The 21,877-nt window shown below is 47.5% G+C and overlaps 1 protein-coding gene and 1 pseudogene across 4 annotated transcripts in view; one reads left to right on the top strand and one right to left on the bottom strand.

Moving 5' to 3' along the window:
* The window catches only part of SAMD4A (sterile alpha motif domain containing 4A), a 265,015-nt gene that overhangs the window by 175,899 nt on the left and 67,239 nt on the right, over window positions 1-21,877 (top strand). The gene's annotated exons all lie outside the window — the stretch shown is intronic.
* LOC101655615 lies at window positions 14,954-15,234 on the bottom strand (annotated as a pseudogene).

Raw genomic sequence — 21,877 nt, 5'->3', positions numbered from 1 at the left:
GCAGCCGTGTGGAGACCCCTGCCAGTGCTGAGATGCTTACACGTTCATTGACTCTGCTTTCCTCATGCAGTCGGCATCATAGTGTGTGTTTTGTGAGACGGAGGAGGACTTTGTGGATTGGTGTTGGACATAGGGGTTAATATTGGACTTGTGGGCTTGCGCAACACTGGGTTGGGATGTTTTCTTGATATGCACTTACCTTTATATAACAATCTCTCTTCTACGTATGAGCCCTGTCGGCAGTAGTGTCGGCGTTTCCAGAGATGCCCGTTTGGCTGGAGACTGACCGCTGTTTCCTCCTTTTCCCACTGCCCTCCCTGTGTTCTCACAGCTGCCACCCTCCTCGGCTGGAGTGTGAGGCAGGTTGGAGGGAAAGCGGACTCCTGGGAGCTGGGACGCAGGCGCGTGGCCTGGAGCCCCTGTGACCACCATCGAGGCCCCCCCACCCCATCCGTGGCGTGCTTTTGGAATTCGCATGGCATCCTATTGTCTCCCTCCCCCAAAGCTAACCAACCTGGCATGTAACTTAAAGATCCCATCATTTCCTTTCCCCCGCATGTTCAAAGGGGTAGCTAATGAAACGGGCACTTTGCTTCCTTTGAGAAGCATTTTCCAACGGCTGCCATAAGATATTTTTAGCTTCCCGCTACCTTCCCCATTTGGGCCAGACCTTTTCCACACGTGGCACCAGCCTCACCGTGAAGATAGCTCAGTGACATCCCAGAGGGCCTGGGGTTGCCACCGACTCATCCTGCGCCCCTTTCCAAGAGCCCAAAGGTCCTACCGTGTTTCTTTTCCTAGTGGTTGTTTTCTGGAGCTTGGGGAGGAACGATGAGAAACACCAGGGTCGTAAGCAAGAAAAACCCGCTAGCTAGTTTGTTCTGAATCAGGGGTCCCACAGCTTAGGCAGAGCCCAAGACCCAGGGCGGCACCTGCTTTATAGCCGTAGGTCGTGAGGCCAGGTCATTCGTCCCCCGGGAGGGGGGGAGGACTCTCTTCGCTTTTAATGACAGCAAGGGTTATTAGGCACGAGATGAGCTGTGTGCTCAGCCTCCACTGTCCTTTGAAAATGGGACGGATTCTGGCGGGAATCCATGGCTGGCCGTGGACTGGCTTGGAACACAGAAGGGGAAAGGGCAAGGTAGGTTCTTTAAGGCTCTAGGAGCCAGGTCATATTAAAAGCGATATGATTTTTATTATTTCACAAGATTTCCAGTCATGCTAACAATGGCCGTTCAGAAACCACTGGGCAAGGAAACATTCCATCCCATTTTTGGCACTTTAAGATTTGAACTTACACTGGGTTATACTGTAGAGAGATGCCTCGCACATATAACTTATTATAAGGGCATCAACTGTGTGGAATATGTAAATTGACAAAATTAGCCCTGTGTGTGTGGCCATGTGTATTTATATTGATCTCTAAAATCAAGTGATTTGAACCCCTGAATTTCATGGTTTCCATTGGCAACTTAGGACATACTCAGACTCTTAAACACTGCAAATATCACTCTGTCCTCCCTTAGTCCCACCCCTTACCCCCACGTCAGTATTCTGTTATGTAAAATGTGGTATCAGGAAATTTCAGATACAAGGGAGAGGTAGGCAGGGAGACCCTCCAAATCCGAAAATAACATAAGGGGTTGGGGGTGGGGCTGAAAAAAAAAGACTAAAAGTCTCCACATGCTCTGGGATAGTAATTCCTTGCTAAATTTTTTAGGCACCTTTCCCAGTGGATTGTTTCCATAGATGAATTCCATGGCTAGAATCATAGAGTGGAGCCAGCGAGAGCACAAGGTTTGCTTTAGAGATTTGCTTCACAGCCAACCTTGCTGAGGTGCATTCCTCCTGAAGGCCCAGCAAGCCCTTCTGGAGCCAAGATTTATAGCAGGCCGTTTTATGCTTAACCCTTCACCTTTCACATGAAAAATATTATTACTATGCAAGGAGAATTATAAGGGTAGGAGTGGTGCTTTATATGTTTGAGTTGAGGGTGTAAGCAATGTGTTAGTCTGGGTAGACTAGAGAAACAAATCCATGGACCCTCTCATGTGTATGAGAGCGCGTTTTATATAAAGGGTAATTGTACATGTAGAAAACATCCCAACCCAGTCCAGTCCAAGCCCATAAGTCTGATATCAGCCCATATGTTCGATACCAATTTATAAAGACCTCTTCAGACTCAAGAGACACATGCAATGACACTGAATGCAGGACAGTCAAAGGCCAGTGGGTAGAAAGTCTTTGAAATCCAGTGGCATCGTAAGCATCTCGGCACTGGCAGGGGTCTCTATGGGGCTTCTCTGGGTTCAGAGCTCTGGTTGCATCAGGGTAGGTCCATGTGGCTTCTCCAGCTCAGGGCACTAGCTTGGTTTCATATGTCTTGTCAGCTGCGATGTCTCCCAGGGAGTGAACAGAGAGAGGTGTCTCCCACCTCTAAGGAGGAAAAACAGATTTCCCAGAATTCTCAGGAGAAAGCCATGCCCACACAGAGGCCTCATTGGCTTTGATCCGATTGACAGACTAGACTCCACCCCTTCTCTATTAATCCTCCAAGTCCCAAATTGACACCAGACTATGTAACTACCACTAGCTGTGAGATTATCTTGATCAAGGTTAAAAACATAGCTTTGGTTTCAGTTGGCTTGGTTTTAAGTATTAGCTCACTGATAACTAGGTGTGCATCATGGTCAAGTGCCTTGACCTCTCAGCATTTTTCGTAGTCTGAAAAAAGGAGTAAGATTCAAGAGGAGTTGTTGGGTGCTATTGAGTGAATTTTGCTTCCTAGTGAAGCACCCCATATGATGGAATAAAACTGCCCCCCATATAGCTTTTTAGACTGTAATCTTCTCAAGTCTTTCTCCTACTCGGGTAGGCTTGAACCTTCAACCTGTCCGTTCACAGCCAAACATTTAACCATAGTGCCACCAGGACTTAAGATTCAACAGCTCCTTTAATTGATCTGATCAAGATGGCTCATTGATGCATTCATTTGGGGGGTGGGGGGCTAGTCGAAGAAGGGAATCATAAAAGGAGATAATAGTGTAACCACATTATTTTAATGAAAACGTGACATCTTTGGGTAAAGGGTGACGTCATTCCTGGGATGACAGGGCCCCCCGGCTAAGGTGGCTCTTTTGTCTTGCCTGCGCACAGCATCCTTGGTGCATGATTGTCTGCGATTTCTTCAGACTGGAGCAGGGACTTGAAGTCATTTGCAAAAACAAAAAACAATAAGGTTTTTCTAGAGCTTTCATGGTTTTTTTGTGTATAATTGAGCTTATGTTTTCCTCACCCACACTGAGTTCAATGGTGCATTTTAAAAGCAAAATCAGTTATTGACTATTTCTAAAGCATTTAATTAAGTTTTCGTGCAATTAAGTTTTAAGCTCATATTTCATCTGTTTCTGTGATACTTTTTAAAATTACACATTTACAGTCGTGAGGACAACCAGCCCAAAAAGGCTTGAGAACAGATTCAGCTGTCTCTTAGTCAACCTACAAAAACGCAGGGAGGAGGCGTGCACCCTGCAATGCCTCCAGCGCAGTGAGCCTGGGCACCCGCAAGCGGTGGAAGGGAAGGGGAGTGCTGGTGGTTCCCCCAGGGGAGCTCAGGTGAGTTCGGAGAGCTTCTAGGGTTGTAAGGATTCATGAGAAATGTGTAGAAGGCACTTGCCAGTGGGACATGATTCTTAAATGGTGGTGGTGGGTAGCTGCCATGGGGCCAGTTGTTTGGCTCACAACAAGCCTGTGTATGATGGAACGCAGCGTGGCTGGCCCTTTGCCATCCAACAGGTGACACATTTGAGTCCAGTTGGTCAGCATTTTGTTCTCTCCATAAGGTTTTCTTTAACTACTCTTCATTAGTAGATCTCCAGACCTTTCTCCCTATTCTGTCTTATTACAGACGCTCTTTTGAAACCTGTCCACCATGGGTGACCCTGCTTACCAGTGTGACAATCCAACAGACAAGTGGTGGCAATAACGATAGCCCTCATTACTATTGTTGTAATTACTGCACTTGTTAATGTGGATAACAATTAGAGATACTTTCTCCATGAGGCAACCTCGTGGCTTAGCAGTTATGTGTTGGGCTGCTAACTGCAAGGTCAGCTGTTCAAAACCACCAGCTATTCTGTAGGAGAAAGACGAGGCTTTCTTGTTTCTTAAAGAGTTACAGTTTAAGAAACACACAGGAGCAGTGCTACCCTGACTTGAAGACAGTGGGTCTGGGTTTTTGAGTTTATTTCACCAGCTCACACTCTGCAGTAGACCGTGGTGAATCAACTCCCTAGCGCAGTCCCCTGATAAAGCTGTTCCAGTGTGCTAAATTGAAACTCAACTTTACGAAGAGCAGGCCTTGCACAACTACCAGGACCCCCTTAGGGATTGTGCCAGTGATACACCTTACTAAATACTTTAAAATAGACCAAAAGAAGAAAGACTAAGGTAACAATATGTCAATGTTACTTCTCTGGAATCCATTGCTAAGAGGAATCATTATTAAAGTTCATAATAAAATGTATGACTATTCAGATGTATAATGTTTCTTTGACTGACAGCAGAGGATTGGCGAGGAATCCATGTGTCTCTGTAAATAGACAGAGGCTAGGGAAGGGTCTTCAGCCCCAAGAGGACCGAGTGGGAACTAGGAATGTGCGCAGGGAGAAGGGCAGTGGATTCGGAGAGTCCCTCCCCCTCTCAGTGCGGGACCTTGAACTCTGGGAGCCTCCTTTTTCTTTGTGAAGGCCCAGGGCTGGGTGACTCCTTCAGATGCCTCATGGCACTATCACTCTTTGCTTTCAAATTAGAAAACCCTAGAAGCCACGGAGCGCTGACCCTGAGTGTGCAGGGCTGTTGTATTCGGGTGGGCTCAGGAGAGGAGAGAGAAAGGATGTCAAAGCCAGAAAGAGCGCCTTCTGCCATCTTCGATATTCGCCACCCTCTCAGTGAGGTAGCGGAGAGGAGTTTGGCCTCCCCTCCCACATGCATGTATAACGCACATGAGAAGCAGCACTTGTGTGTGGAATTGGGACGTGTGCCTGAGAGGCTAGGTAGGAGATTCACGTTTCATTCTGCCTTTTGATGTTCGTACAATTCCACTTATTACCTCTTAAAATAGAAAAGTAAAATAATATATAAAACAAAAACCGCTGGAGATGTTAGTGAAGAAAAGTGAGGGAGGGGGTTAGAGAGTCTAAAAGAAAACACTTTTAAGGTGATTGATCCTGGAGTAAATAATGCACGGTAAAGGTGATTTGATAGCTTCAAAGCAAATGCGTTTGCTCATTTGCACAGGAAGGACATTTCTGTGAGTTCCCTGGTTCCTGCCCAGGTACCCAGGTAGGAGAGGAAGTGGGCAAACGTTCCAAGTACAGATGCTGGTGAGGCTGAAGCACCTGAGTAGGCTACAATTACAGATGTACGTTCTCTATGCTGACCTTAAAGAAAAGACTAGTCTTTGGGGGGAAAACAGGGCTACCAAGTTAGATAGCCCACTGCATAGACCACAGGCTACTTGAAGGTCATTCTTGCCTGGTGAATGTGACCTGGTCGTGATGGGATTCCTTTGGAAGAACATTAAGACTCCTTGGGCTCCTGTTTTAAGGGCGCATGTCACTGGTTCCAGTCATGTTCAGTGAAGTCATTTCCATAGTGGAAGTTTTGGAATGCAACCCTTGGGCTCTGTTTCAAAAGTTACATTTCATTTTAGACTAAAAACCAAAACAAAACGCACCCTTATTATACCCAAATCCAAATAAAATTAGACCTATATTTCCCAGTTTCAATTTTCAGAGAGGCAGTCACTCTGATTCGCATCGGTGGAAAGGTATGGCACCCAGCACTTTGGGATAGAACTTGGAAATTAAATTTCCTCACAGGAAGAGGTATGAGTGCCGTGCCAAGTATTAAGGCCAGGAACGACATACTTTCCTAATCTATCATGGGTCCCAAGGGGCAGCAATGCGAGAGAACGCACACTTGCAGACTTCTGGTTTTACACAGTCGGCGCATGCAGGCATACCTCCTTTTATTGTACTGTGTTACCATTTTTTCCCAACAGCATGTGCACACTTTGTGTCCACGTGACATATTTTAGTAAGGAGTTCAGTATTGCAAACCTTAATAAACTATAGTGTACTATGAACATGACTTGTATATGCACTGGGAAACCAGAAAATGCAGACAGCTCCCTGCATTGCGACATTGGATTTATTGAGGCAGTAGGGAACCAAAGCAGCAGTATCTCCGAGGTGTGACTGCATTCTTATAAACTTCATAGGAGTGGACTGTTGATGGCTGTTAACTTGGGTGAAATGGGAGATGGTGGTCCATGAGAGGGAGAAGAGAAATCAAAGAGTGTTTGAAGGGTAAACTCGGGGGGTGGGGGTGGGTGGGCATTGATTGGTGATTTAAGCTGTTGAATAGAAATAATCCTAATTTACAATTTAAAAAATTGTTATTAAAAAAAGTAAGGAATTTTGTGGTAGTTACATAATCTGTTATCAATTTGAGACTTAAGAGTGAAGGGGTGGAGTTTAGCCTGTCAATCAGGTCACAGCTTGATAACCTCATTTGGAGATGCTAAAGAGATAAATAGCCCATTGGAGGCGGGACACATGCTCACTCCCCCTGAGACAGTACTGACAATGAGCCTGATGGAACTATGCTGATGCAGCCAGAGCCTTGAGCTGGAGAAGCCATGAGGAGACCCACACCAGTGCTGAGATGCTACACCGCCACTGGATCCACAAGAGTTTCCACCCACTGGCCTGTTATCATCCAGCACTCAGTGTTAATGCATGCATTTCTTGAGTCTGAAGAAGAACTTATAGATTGGTATTGGACAGATGGGTTAATATCAGACTTATGGACTTGATCTAGCGTGGGCTAGGATGTTTTCTCAATAGTCAATTGCTCTTGTATACGAACTTCTTTTTTTTTTTTTATAAACTTCGTTCTTATACACATATGAGCGTCTATGAATTTGTTTCTCTAGTCTACCCAGACTAACACAAACGTAAAAACTTTTTAAACATCTGAATTTTAAAATCATATGTTAAGTGCCATTGAGTCGGTTCTGACTCCTAATGACCTTACGTGCAACAGAACAAACTAAACATTGCCCGTCCAGATGTTGCATTCATATTGGCTAAAATTACGATTTTTGAGTATGAGCTGGGTTTCTAATTAATCTTCATTAATAGGAATTCTTAATATCTGAGGGTAATATCCTGCAGTTCTTATTAAGTACTTAAAGTAGCTAAAAATCATTTCAAGTAAAATTTGAAAAGATTTCTTTAGGTGATTTCTTTGCAAACAGTTCTCTGGTTCAATTGGAATTTTTGTTTGTTTTATTTTGCTGTATTGAACTCACTGCATTTATATGATATGGAATAATGTCTTAACTTCCTAGCATTGCTGTGACAGAAATATCACAAATTGGGTGGCTCTAAAGAATACGAGTTTCTTTTCTCTCAGGAGGCTGGAATGCCAAAGTCAGGGCACCGGCTGTGGGGAAGCTCTCTTTCTGGCAGCTCTGGGAGAAGATCCTGTCTCTGCTTCTGTAAGCCCTGCGTGGCGTTCTCCACCTCCCCTGTCCATGTTTGCTTGTCTGGGTGAGCCCTGGTGACCCTGGACTGCTAACGAAAAGTTGCTGGTTCAAATCCATCAGCTTCTTGGGAGGGAGATGAAGCCGTCTCCTCCCATGAAGAGTTAAAGTCACACAGGTCTCCATTCAAAAGAAGGCAAAGTGCCCGAGTCATGGTGAGACTGAGAAAAAAATGAAATGTCCCCGTTCATATACATTAAGTAAGAATAAATCTGTATACTTTCAAAGCCTGATTTAATATCATAATACATGCACATTATCCCACTCTTGGATATAGATCTAAAGAGTTTTTCATGGTTTTAGTTTTTCATGGTTTTAACATAAATAATGTTTACATTTTTAAGAAAGTTTAAAAATATGATTTATAGTCTCAAACTTAGAGCTCTGGTGGCATAGTGGTTACATGCTGGCCTGCTAGTTTCAAAATCAGCAGTTTGAACTAACCCGCTGCTCCTCGGGAGAAAGACGGGGCTTTTTACTCCTGTAAAGCATTGTGGTCATAGAAACTCGCAGGGGCACTTCTACCCCGCCCTCTTGGGTCACTGAGTCTCCCGACTCAATGACAGTGGGTTGGGCTTGGTTTGGGGTTTGTCTCTGTAACTAGGCTGCTCTTAGGCAATGAGGTTTAGAAGACACCCCTTGCTGGTACAAAGGAAGCCCTATTCCCAAATGGAATTCCCTCCACGGATTCCAGACCTAAAGGGGGTGGGTGTCTGGGTGAGGAAGGTGGTAGCTGCACCCTTGCCCTCAGGCTGTTACTAAAGCCAGAGAAGTGCTCAGGAACCAGAAAGTACAGAGGAGCGTGGTGGACAGGACACCTGGCCAGCGTGCTGCGGGGCCTGCATCCACTGGCTGTGTTGGCAGAGTGCTCAAGAATGTGGGAGTAGTCATTAGACCGTAGGGAGACGAGTTCTGAGAATGGGAATGGTGCACATATGTTCATCATTATTCTCGAACTGATTTTGTGCCCGTGATCCTGTCATGAGCTCCGCTACGTTTAGCAGCGCAGCCTAAATACCCCGACTGAATGTTGACCGCTAGGTTCCATCTAAAAGCCCGGGCTCAGGACAAGCACAACAGTGGCACCCTTCGGTGAAAGTGACCACATGTGTACGTGTATTTGCTTTGTTAGCACTGCAGCTCCAGTTTCATCTGGAATCTCCAAGCATTGTGTGCCACAGTCAATGTTTTCAGAGAGCTCTGGCCTTTCCAAAATGTCTCCACTTTGTGTAGGAAGCTGGTACGAACGTGATAAAGGCCCACTGGTTCCTAAAGTGAGTCTGAGCGGCAGATCCTCGATTCCAGAGGAAGCCTTGTTGACTGCCTAGCTCCCTGTCAGCTCGGAAAGGAGTAGTGTCAATCCTTGGAGAAAGTGGGTGTCTGGCTAGCAAATGAAGTGTCGCTGGAAGGCTCTCTCCCCAACCCCTGAGATTGATAAGGAAAGGACTTAAAGCTTTCTGTGGGCACAGTTCTTCTGCGAGGGTTCTGCAGGTGGTCTTCTCTGTCTGGCTGGAGACAGCTGCCTCATTTTCATTTGCTCCTGGAGTAGTTGTCTTCCTCATCTCCCGCTAGCCGCACGCTCTGTATGCCGTGCAGAGAGCGGGCTAATTGCAGGCCCGTGGGCAAGCTGTGCCGGGAGAAGGGCCCTGTAAGCGCCAGACTCAGACGGCTCCATGCAAGGGTCGTCTCCTCCTTCGTGTGTGAGCTGCCGTCCGTCCACGGGCAGCTCAACAGCAAACTTCGTAGAAAGGTCAACAGGGACTACATGTTTGTTTTTAAAGAACAAAGCAAGTACAATGTTTCCTGCTTGCTTCTTTGGGTCTTCGCTGCTGGAAGAAAAGAGCCACTAAACGACCAGGCAAAAAAGGAGATATATGTTCCTATTCTCAGAGCCCTGATGGCACTGCTGGGTATGGGTTGGGTTACTCACAAGGTCAGTGGTTCAAAACCACCAGCCTGTCTGCTCTCGTAGATGGCAGTCTCGGAAACCCCGTAAGTGGACCGCTGTAAGTCAGATCGCCTTGATGGGGCAGTGGGTTGAGTTGGTTCCTATTCTTAAGCAGCACTGTGGACTGCCCAATGATGACTACATGGTTCAGGGGCCGCAAGGAGCTTTGTACACTCAGGGTTCCAACTCTCAAGTTCTCTTGATTACATGCAGAAGAGTCGTTGAAATTACTTCACCGAGATCAGTGGTTCTCAATCTGTGGGTCGAGACCCCTTGGGGGGTCCAACGACCCTTTCACAGGGGTCGCCCGATTCATCACAGTAGCCAAATGACAGTTATGAAGTAGCAACGACAATAATTTTATGGTGGGGGGTCACCACCACATGAGGAACTGTCTGAAAGGGTCTCGGCAGTAGGAAGGTTGAGAACCACCGACCTAGATGATTGCTTTTGCCTGCAGGTAAGCTTTCCAACTTCACCCAGTAGCGTCCCTGACTGGGCTTGGTGTCACCCCGTGCGGTAACTCGTGGGTCGCCCACTTCCCAGCGTGTGGGGCCCACTGGTCACAGATCCTGGTGTGATTTTGATGTCGTTGTCAACTTGGAAGACATTGTCAAAGACCCCGTCCCGTCCCCTGCAGTGATGCCACTTCAACATATTGGGTAAACAGCTTATTTCTGGGAATCCTAACCCCTGTGAAGTCACTCTGCCGCCCTAAGGGACTTGGGCTAAGAGAAACGAGCCACCTGCTGGGTAGTTGACTGAAGAGTCCTGACTTGGGAAAGAAGTAGACAGAGGAACTTTGTCGCCTCTGCCCCGTCCCTCTTGTGGACTTAGCTCCCTCCTCGAATGATCCAGATTGCTGTTCTGCTCATGTTTTCTGTCTATAAAATCTTTGTCGTATCTCTGAAAACACTGCAGTTTCTTCTTGGATTTTTTGGTCACTGCCCGCTCTGGGGTTTCCTTTTCATTTAAGAGGATGGTACTAAAGCTCTGTGTGGGTTTCACCAGGGGGAGATAAGGGGACCATTTCCTGGGGGCGCTCACACATCATCATCTCTCATTCCCTGCTCTTAGACTCGTCCCTTTCCCCTGCGAGGAATCCTCCAGCCTCCTGAGAAGGTACTAGCCTGGCTACCAGTCTGCTCGTGAGAAAGTTGCTGGAGTGGCAATTGCCTAGTTGTGTGGGGTGGAAGACAGAACCTGAGGGCTTCCCTCAGCCTTCTTTTCTACCAAACCTCTTCTCTCCAGCCCCGCCCTGCCCATGTTTTCAGAGGTACCTAGTCTCCTCGCCCAAAGCCCCTGGGAGTTCTGTCGCATGACTTGCTAGGGACATAAGTGAAACTTTTCTCTGGTGTGTTGAGTCAGCTACCAGAGGTACCTGCTTTCCACATTTCAACATCGGGCTGACGTCAGCGCTCCGCTCATACCCGCTCTCCTCCCTCCTCCTGTGTTCGCTGTCGTCAGGGGCCGATGCTGTCATTTTCGTGAGTTTCCACAAGGAATGCACACACTGCGACTCGGTGTTAAGTTGCTTGCTTGTTCCTTATCTGTCTCCCCCACTAGACTCTAGATTCCCAGAGGTAAGGACATGGTCTTCCCATCACATATTCCTATGGTCTCAAACACTGCCTGGGATATTGTAGATGTTCAATAAAGATTTGTTGAAGGAATACGTGAATGGCTGGATGCATGAACACTCACGCGTACATAGATCTCGTTGCACAATGCACACAGCTCAATCAATAATTACATCAGTCTTTGAGGGTTCAGTAGTGAAGCCAAACTTGATGCTGCTCAGTGCCATTCATTTTAAGGAGGGGAGACTTGCTCTCTCTGCACACTAACACCTCTGATGAGGAGGGTCTGAAACGGTTCCCTCCTCTAGGGGTCCCACCCGAGTCAAGCTCCCACTTTTCTTGATGACCATCTCCCCTACCACTCTTGTGACTACCAGGGTGCTGCGTGGTTCCCACCATTAAAGTAAGGCTTGCATTTAGAAGGGAAGAGAGAGCCTGAAGACCATGCAACCAGGTAGAAGCCAACACAACTAGAGCAGGGAGAACAGGAAGCTTCTTGAGGCTCTAAAACGTCACGGTCCTGTTTGGTTACATGCCAGCGGCCTCGGAGTTGATGGCAGTCATGGTGACCCCATCAACGTCAGAGTAGAACTGTGCGCCGAAAGGTTTCCAATGGCTGCCTTTTCAGCATCAGATCACCAGGCCTTGTCTGCCAAGGCAGCTCTGAGTGGACTCTCGGTTCCAACTTCTCCGTTAGGAGCTGAGCACATTAGCCTTTTGAACTACCCAGGGTGTCACTGGATTATAAATTATCTGAAAATAATAAAATGTTTTCCAATGCCCAGGGCCTTACAGCAGGTACATTCCTGGGAAAAGAGTTGGTCTTTTCAAATGGCAACGGGCCCCTGTGGTGTAGTAGTTACGCACGGGGCTGCGATCCTCAAGGTCGGCAGCTTGAAACCACCAGCAGGTCTGTGGGAGAAAGAGGGGGCTTCCTCCGCCCATAAGCAGCTACCGTCCTGTCCTGCCTCATAGTGACCCTACAGGACGGGACAGACTGTGCGTCTGCATTGACTCCATGGCTACACGTTTAAATGGCAAATTGGTCATTAGAGAATTAAGTAGTCAAATGGCACTATCTAAGTCTACATATAGACACCACCGTTGTGTTCCTCTGCAAACATATGTTGTGGTAATGAAAATCATAGACTTGGGTGAGTATAGGATTAACCCTCATGGAAACACAGGTCAGTGCTTGGGTGAGAAGAGCGTTGGTTTTGTGTTTTTGACCCACAAACAAGACCGACTTCACCATCAGGGGTAACAGTCTCTCCAACCAGTTGGCAAAAACGAAAGGCTTTCAAATCAGCCCTTGAGTGGCTAGAGGGCGTGACTCCAGTATGAGCCGGAAGGGCACCCGGAATGCTCAAACCTGTAAAATCCCAGCCTCGGGTGACTACCCAGCAGCTCTAATTTTTTAAAAGCCCCGATGACAGGAGAGTGAGAGTCAAACAGTATTGCTTCCGGGGTCCACGTCCTACAGGCACTGATGTATTCCAAGCAGCAGTGTTTACACCCGGCTCTGTGATCCCTGGATGACTGCAGGCAAGTTCTCTCCAGGAGTCCCTGCCTCAGTCTCAGCAGGACACCCCCCCAAAAGCCCCACTCGCTGCCAGTGAGTTGATTCTGACTCTTAGCAACCCCGCAGGACGAGGTAGAACCATCCCTGTGGGTGTCTGAGCCTGTAGCTGGTTATGAGAGTAGCGGGCCTTATTTTTCTCCCGAGGAGCGGCTGGTGGTTTAGAACTGCTGATCTGGCAGTTAACAGACCACTGCGCAATCACCACACCCCAGGGCTCCTTCCCTTCCAACAAAGGTCTAATCCACTGGTTCTCGACCTTCCGAATGCCAGCCCTTTCATACAGTTCCTCAGGTTGTGGTGAGCCCCAACCATAAAGTTATTTTCATTGCTGCTTCATAACTGTCATTTTGCTACTGTTTGAATCGTCATGTAAATATCTGATGTGTAGGATGTATTTTCATTGTTACAAATTGCACATAATTAAAGCATAGTGATAAATCACAACAATATTTAATTATATATTGTGAAATATTTCTTTCCAATGACAAATCAATAAAATTTTGTCTTGAAGCATGATGTAGCGTGGGTAACAGTCTTCATGCCAGGTACCCGTATGTGGGCATGTCTGCATGTGGACGGACCTGCCTGGAGATGGAGAGAGGAGCGGTGTCTTAGTTCCTAAGACCCCTGTGAAAGGGTCGTTCGACCCCCAAAGGGGTCGCAGTCCACAGGTTGAGAACTGCTGGTACAATCAAGGCAGCGGCTTTCCAAGGGGATCTGCTGGGCCAGTTAAATTCAGGGCAGGAAAAATAAAAAATCAGCTGAGAAAGCTATGGTGACATTTGGGGGGGGATTCCAAAGGCGTAATCTTGGTTGATTTTCTCGAAGGACATGAGACCATCGAAGGGACTTGTCATTAAATAGTTTTAAGAAAACTGAAAAATGCGTTGGTTGAGGAGGAGGCCAGGAAAAGTTGTACTCGGCAATCTTTTTCATCGCAACAGTGCTGCGCGTGCTCACTCTTTGAGGGTCGCAGGGCTGTCCTTGGGGAATGTCCCCATCTGTTCCACTGCCCTGATCCTGCCCCTTCCATCTTCCCGTTGTTCCCCAAACTGCCAGAGTCTGTCAGTGGAGCACTGTGGAGACGGCCAGAACTGGCCTTTGGGCATGGGGTAAATGGAAAAGCCCAGGATTCCTGGAGGAAGGATTAGAGGGATGCAGACACCACTTTGAGAAGTGTAGCGACTCAGATATGTTGAGGAACAGTTAATAGCTTCACATTTTGATACTTTTAAACATAAAGGTTTCTATGATTCTGTAGCAATGGTTGGACTTAACCTGCCTCCCATCCTTTGGTAGGTGGTCTTAACCCTTGTTGTGTTTGGGGCACACAGTTGAGGCTCTTGTATAGATTTGTAGGCCTCCACATATGGGTCCGGCAATGTCTGACTTTGCTGGAAACTGAGGGATACTCTGTTTTAGATAACAGGCCTCGTCTTCTACCCTGTTCTACTGGTAGCAGTGTATTAATACAGTTGGGTGTATGATGCTCTCCAACCAGGAAAACCAGGACAATCAAGGCTCTAGTATTAGCGTTGGAGCCCCGGTTGTGTAGTGGTTACACATTGGGCTGCTACCCATAAGGTCAGCAGTTCAAAACCACCAGCTGCTCCGCAGGAGAAAGATGAAGCTTTCTACTCCTGTAACGAGTTATGGTTTCAGAAATCCACTCACAAGGGGAAGTTCTACTCTGTCCTCAAGGGTCCCTATGAGTTGCAATCGACTCAGCGGCAGTGAGTTTGGTTTGGGTTTGGTTTTGAGTCTTAGCTCCAGTTCTTGGGTGAGGCAAACTTTGAACATGCTCGGCTGGTGGAGGTGGAGGTCTGTCCAGAAGCACTTCCTAAGTCCGTCCAGACTGCACTTCCCTGCAGTCACTTTGTGAAACAGGCACTGAAAACTCTATGGGGCCCAGTTCTTCTGCGACACATGGGAGCCTCATGAACTGGAGTCAGCTTGATGGCAATTGCAATTTTATAGAGTGACTCCGGGTAATTGCTCTATCTGTTCAGACCCCTTATTCCTTAATTGATAAAATGAGAGGAATGAATTAGATGCTTCTTAAACCATATATACATAAATCCCATGGAAGCCATGTATTGTGGTTCAGTAAGAACATAAGCGTAATGAAAATAATATGGGCACGTGTTTTAGAACTATATTCATAACCAAGGACACTTTAAAAGGGGGGTGAGGGAGCTCTTGCCCTCATCTTCTCACGTCCATCATCATTTCTAGTTGGACACACTTTGCAGCAGAGCAATGTGACCTCCTTTCGGTGTGTTCCGTCCCAGTTGTTTGCTTGACTGTTCCAGAATGACTCTCTTCTGCATCATCTAATACAAGGCTCATACACTCACCAAAGTCTATGAGACAGCCCTCTCTCCGCATCTTCACTTGCTCACCGAGCCACACCTGAACCCAGGATCTATTTTGCAAGCATCTGAAGATGAGGTTGATGGGCTGGGCTGCACCTCACCTTCGGCACTTTCTGGCCAGGGCCACGGTACGCCATGGTGGAAGCTCAGAGAGACCACACAGAGCCACGTGCTAGCTTAAAAAGCAACTTTCGGGATCCAAAACCAGAAATAAGTCCCTCAATCATATTTTTAAAGTCGTTTTCTGCTGTAAAGTTGTAGAATTCGGAAATAGTTGGGAAGTAAATAAGAGGGACGAATGTCAGTGTTATTGACACTTGGCAGGCTTCTGAAGATGACGTTCTTAGAGAAAGGACCAAGAAATGTAGCGCTGTCCCATCAGGACCAGCACCACCGGGCCCATACCCAACAGGCCCCGCACCTCTTTTTCAATGGGCTGTCAGCATTGCATGCCGCCATTATCTTGAGGCCTTGGTTGTCCCCTGCCCTCTCTAGCCGCCTGTGTGAGGCAGGGTGGTCATTCCAGGAGGAGCCATCCCGGAACAGGGCCCAGCTTTCCGTTTGGGGGAAAACAGTGGTTATCTTACATTTTTAAAGAAAGAGGGCATGGGGGGGGGATCTCAATGATTTCTCTTATGTCTGCTGTTCTCCCAGCATTTCCTTGAAAATGCGAAGATCCCAGTATGGGCTTTTCACGCAGACACTGCGTGGCTCTGCCCTCAACACACCACACAAGACCCAAACGTCTGTTTGGTGAGCCATTTGAGGAAAGCCCACCCGGAGATGAGGTGTTTTCCATGTGGTTGAGCGGGGGGTTCTAATTCCGCTGCAGGGGATCTTTCTGCTTCTTAGAGTCATGGATTTTACACAATGGCCTGGAAGAGACAAGGAAACAATATGCACATTGACCACAGCAGCAAGGGAGACGAGCGTTTTTACTTTCCTGTGTTTCCCCTGACACCAGCCCTCTGCAGTGGAGGCCCAGGGTCCAGACAGGCATCTTGGTCTGGTGCATTTACCACCTCTGCAGAAACTCTCCCTTGTCCTTGGGATGCTGTGGCAAATGAATGGAAATTGAAATCACCTTAAAAAAAAATGTTTGCCCTCCTTCAGCAATTCTTCACCTTCATGCAAAGTGTTACTTATAATATTCACGCTGCCTGGCAGCTCCTAGCTGCCGGGCGTTTCTAAACGATAGACGGCACTGTCTTCATAAATGGTGAGAAGATACGGTTTGCATCTGTGCAGCCCTGTCTTTTGTGTGCTCGCCTCCTCTCTTCGGCATTTGTAGTCCTAGTGGTTAGTCCAGTGCCCTGTGCCGGGAGACACTCCGTGGACTGTGTGCTGAATGAGTGAATTAGGTTAGCGGAAACCTCTGATTCTAAGAAGGTAGCGACAATGAATATTTTTCATTTCCCAACCATTGTCTCAGTGGGTTTTATGCATCCAAATATGCCCAGCACAGGGCAGATGCTCAGCAAATATTGGATGGGTAGATGGATAGATGAGTGAACAGCGGATGGTAGGTACGTATGCATGGATGGAAGGATAGACAGATGGACAAACAAATGGGCAGGCAGACAGACCAATAGATAGCTTAGACAGGCAGATGGAAGGATGAGGCAGGCAACACCCATCTCAGTGATCCTCACAACAGTCCTATGAGATAGGTAGAAAAGGGGTTACCATTGTCATAACTGTTTTCAAGGTGAGTACACAGAGGCCCCGAGGAGCTAATGGGCTTGCTCCAGCCTCTGGATAGTGAGTGTTTCACACCAGGGCCAAGAGGTTAAGCCCCACGTTCTTTCTGCAGTGAGACGCAATGTGGTGGTGAGGTTGTGAGCACAGTTCTGCAGGTCAGAAATCCTTGAATTTTGAATCCTCTGTCTTGCCAATTCTGATCTATGACAAGACCCTTACCTTCTCTGCACATCAGCTTCCTATCTGTGAAATGAGGGAACAAGAAAGCTGGCGCCACAAAAATTATTGTAGCAAAAACATACCTAAGAAACATTTGCCAAATCAACAATTCTCACATGTGCAATCCCACGTGCTGTGTTGTACGTTCCTTACCTCTGCGTGTCCTCCTCTTCAGAGGAAGAAGGGTTGATCTGCAAGGATGCACCTCCTGGGGCTGCATATTTGGAAGGGAAAGTACAGTATCCTCAGCCCAGGGCAAACAAGGAAACGAAGGAGTCAGAGGGTTCATCGATCCACTCACCCTTTCCTGAGAGCCTAAATGTGCTTGGAGTGAAATGGGCCAGGAGTGAAATAAGTCAGCGCTTCCCTTCCCCAAGGAGCCGGGACGTTGTCCTGGTTCATCTTGGACTGCGATATGCAAGGCCAGAAGTTTAAAACCAGTTGCTCAGAAGAAAGAGGGGGCTTTCTACTCCTACGAATGGTTCCAGTCTCAGAAACTCCCAGGGGCAGTTCTGCCCTGCCGCATAAGGTCACTGGGAGTCAGCTCTACTTGATAGCCGTGAGTTTGGTTTGGGGGATCTCTTCCCCCCAATCCAGCCTATGATGGACAGCCCTTTACCATGACATCCTGGCCAGCTGCTCTATTGGTATTTCAGGAAGACTTCTCCTTTTTTAATGGAAAAACAATTAATGTGGTGAAAGTACTTTTTTGTTCAAAGGAGCCTAGATTGTAAGGGCGAAGAGTACTGCACACATACGTTCAACGTATCACAGGGAGTTGGCTCAGACAGCAACTAGAATGATCCCCTGGGCTGTCATGGCTGTCCAGTGTGGGGCCCTCTGCTCTCAGACCTTGGCACCTGGCCGATGCCTAACGAGTGTCTGCTGATGGACGCGTTCATGTAGTCCAAGGTCCATCTAGTCATTCTACCGAGAAGCAACCTGGGGCCTCGCAAGATTCACCCACCATGTCATGGCTTCTCAGCCATTCTTAACATCGTGGAAGCACTTCGCTTCTTCCATAAGGACTTTGTGTTCTCAGCGTTGCTCACAGGTGTCAGAACAAAGGGGATGTCTCACTCAAAGGGGAATCTGGACGCTGAACATGAGTGTAAAATAAGAGACTTCACATGCCCTGACCCATGTGAAGTCAAGTGTCTACATACGCTATGTTAGACAGGGTCCTCTGGTCTAGAGAAACAAAACCAGGACACTTAGGACTTTACAAAGCTAGCTAGCTAGATAGCTAGATACAACATAAGAAATAAACAGCTAATTAGTTCACAGAGCAGTACAAATGGCTCAGTTCAACTCACGAGGACTGCTGGGTGTAAGTCAAGGAAGCAGACAGCTGAGTCTTCTGTAGAGCAATACAGACAGTCTGGCCACAGGCAGCAAACAGCAGGGGAGGTCACCAACAGTCAGCCAGATGACAGGGTCCAACAGTCCCCAACTCAAGTGATATATACACCAGCAGTGTGGCAAAGCAGGTCTTGAAGGAACCTCAAACTATGGCGGCACAGCCCATGGGTTGGATGTCCCACAGGTAGTGTAGCTCACAAGTTGAGGCAGAGAACTAGCTAAGCACACTGGTCCGATCATCAGAGAGCAAGAGACTGAAAGGCGAGGCTCACTGAGCCATTTATCTCTTTGCCCTTCAGTTAAACTGCAACCTTATTAATCCCACATGTGTTTATTGGCCAGGTTGGCACAATAATTCTAGGAGCAGAAAGGTCACGTTGAACTGGAATCCAAGACAATTCTGATTCAGGGAAATGATGGTCAGTGGCAGGGAAGATTCTGAGAAAAAACAAGGTGTGACAGTCCATCGTGGGAAATTCACTCTTGTAAATCTATGAAAGCCGGCCAGGTCATCAGAGATACTTCTAGTACCAAGAGACCTCTGCTGAAAAGGCTGTGAGTGACATCAGAGTAGCTAGGACTTTCCGTGACTGTCACTTTGTTTTGTTCTTCTATTAGCAGTGTTGGGTAATGTCGAGTCATTCTTACTCTGAGACGCATAACAAATACTCCGGTAGCACTTTGTTGTTCTTAAGGGCCTCTAAGTGATTCCGACTCCTAGTGACCCCCTGTGTACCGCACAGCAGAACACTGCCCCATCCTGCACCACCTACCAGTGGGGGAATGGAGACAAAGTGCTACAGGTAAGCCACACGACTTCCAACCCAAATCCCCACATCTCTTCTCACTTGGCAAGCTGCATTTGTTGTTGTTGTTCGTCCCTTCCTAACCCCAGGAGAAGGTGCTGACTTCTACATATACATACACATCGTATACATACACATCGCCTGGGATCGGGTTAAAATGTAGCTCATGATGCAGTATGTCTGGGTGCGGCCCCATATCCAGCCATTCTAACAAGCTCCCACATGGCTCCGGTGCTTCTAGAACACCGTGTTTTGCTATTGTGAATCAGCAATGCCCCTCAGCAGCTGAACTTCCAGGCCAAGTAAAAATGTGCTTGGCGCTTTCTGCCGAGTGACAGCGGCAACAAGAGAAAGGCATGGTGGCCCAAGGAGTGAACGTATTTGCCCAGGGAACCGTCTGGCCAGATATCAGTTGGGCCGGTAGTTTGTGCCTGGTGCCAAAGCATCTTTCCTTTACCTGATGGGCAAGAGCGATCAACACCTGAGCTGAAGATAGGCCTCAGCAGAAAATGCGTGTGAACCCCAGAAAGCAAGATAGTCATTGGTGGGTACAGTGACGAGGTTTGTATTTTGCTTTTTAAAAGCAATCTAGATGCCCCATCTTTTAGGGCATCTCATTAAGACCAGGCAGAAAGCAGCAGCCAGCTCCCCAACCTGGGCGAGGTGTGGGATGTCCAGGGTGTGGGACAGAGTTTCGAGGGGAGCACCGTGGCGCAGCCCTGGTTAGCCAATGCGAACACCCGGAGCATGGAAAAGTGCAGCTGCCCCCACTCCACTGTGGTATTGGGAATGAATTGGTCTGGTGGCTGGCTGTCAGGATAAAAACCTTGGGGTGCTGCAATGCACCTCCCAGGTGGAGAGCCACTGGTCTCTGGGAACAATATGATAGGCCACAGGATGGGAAGTGGAACGAGAAATCTCTGTGTTAAACATACACATAGACACCACCTTCAAAACTCACTGCCAATGACTCAATTCTGACTCATAGCGACCCTCTAGGACAGGGTAGAACTGCCCCTGTGAGTTTCCAAGACTGTAACTCTTTTTGTGAGTAGACAGCCACATTTTACTCCCAAAAAGCGGGCTGGTGGTTTCAAACTGCTGACCTTGTGGTTAGCCACCTAATGCGTACCCGCTATACCACCAGGCTCCACGTATAGATACAGAAGGTAAGATAATGACCCACCACAACACACGCACACCTGCGCGCGCACGGTTTAATTTGTGCACTAGGCGGCAGGAGGATCCAGAAGCAGACACTTGATCAGCAAAGGGGCCTCACCTCCGACTCTGCACTAGGTGCCTGGGCCCGGAGTCCACCTGCGCAGCCTGCTCTTCTGCGGGTGCCGTCCAAAGGCTCCCTGCAGCCCTCGGTATCTCCTATGCAGTAGGAAAGGAATGCTGTCCGATCCCCCAGTTCTTAAAGGGAACCGTCCTGGGGGGGCTGCATTGTGCCGAGCACATCACACGCGCAGCGTCTCGGGAAGTCATTTATTGTAGGACTGATTTAAGACACCCAAGTAGAGGAGTTGAGAGCAATTACGTCACCGTTTCTCTGTAGTAGAGAAGAACTGTATGGTTTAAGTGAAAAATGCAGTGCCAAGTCAAAAACGCAAATCATTATGTGTAATTACCAACCTCACTAAATCAGCCTGACACACATAGTACCCAGCCCACCCTGCGCCAGCACCCACGGGGGAGGGACGGGGCAGTGTTGAATTGGGGCAGAGGCTGAAGGTGAATTGAAAGGGGAAATTAGCATGTGGGAATCCTCAGCCGCTTGTCTTGAATCACCTGGTGATTCAATCAAATGCAATTAAGAAGCCAGGAGCGCTCACACCATATAATTTCTCTTAATTAACAACAAAAAGGAGGGGGACTCCTCTAATTAGCTAAGCAGTTGGTTTGGGGTGGTTATGTGTGTGTGTTTTTTAACGGTCATTTATGTATTGTTACATTTGAGAGGCCCTCTAGTGGCCCAGTGGTTGACGTGCTCAGTTGCTAACCAGAAGCCAGTGGAAGGCACCAGCCCCTCCTTGTGCCCTGTGGGGAATTCTGCTCTCCTGGGGTCCATGGGAGTTAGAGTCCACCTGGCAGCGGTGGGTTGCGTTTGCTTACATTGGACATTTAGATGGAATGCTGTAGTGAAACAAGAATGAACACTTTAATCAGTACATCGCCCTGCTAGTTGTGACGCTAAGGATCTGCAAGGACTAAGAATTAGGACAATACAAGGGGGCTTCCAAAAGTCCATGAGAAAATTCCACTACCCTTCCATTCCACTTTCTACATGCTTTTCGAATCTCCTGCTATAACACATTTGTCATTCTTTCTTTTTTTTAAATCATTTTTTGAGGCCTCCTACAATTCTTATCACAATCCATCCATACATCAACTGTATAAAGCACATTTGTACATTCATTGCCCTCATCATTCTCAAAGCATTTGCTCTCCATGTAAGCCCCTGACATCAGATCCTCATTTTTTCCACTCCATCCCCGCTCCCCCCACCCTCATGAATCCTTGATAATTTATAAATTATTATTTTTTAACATTTTATTAGGGGCTCATACAACTGTTATCACAATCCATACACACATCAATTGTGTAAAATGCATTTGTACATCATTCTCAAAACATTTTCTCTCCACTTAAACCCCCGACATTAGGTCCTCATTTTTCCCCTCCCTCC

Source organism: Echinops telfairi, unplaced genomic scaffold (assembly GCF_000313985.2).
Source record: "Echinops telfairi isolate 266 unplaced genomic scaffold, ASM31398v2 ScPeMD7_18;HRSCAF=68, whole genome shotgun sequence".
In the NCBI taxonomy this organism is placed as follows: domain Eukaryota; kingdom Metazoa; phylum Chordata; class Mammalia; order Afrosoricida; family Tenrecidae; genus Echinops; species Echinops telfairi.
Note: the sequence above shows the minus strand (reverse complement) of the source record. Positions and strands in the feature narration are given on the sequence as shown.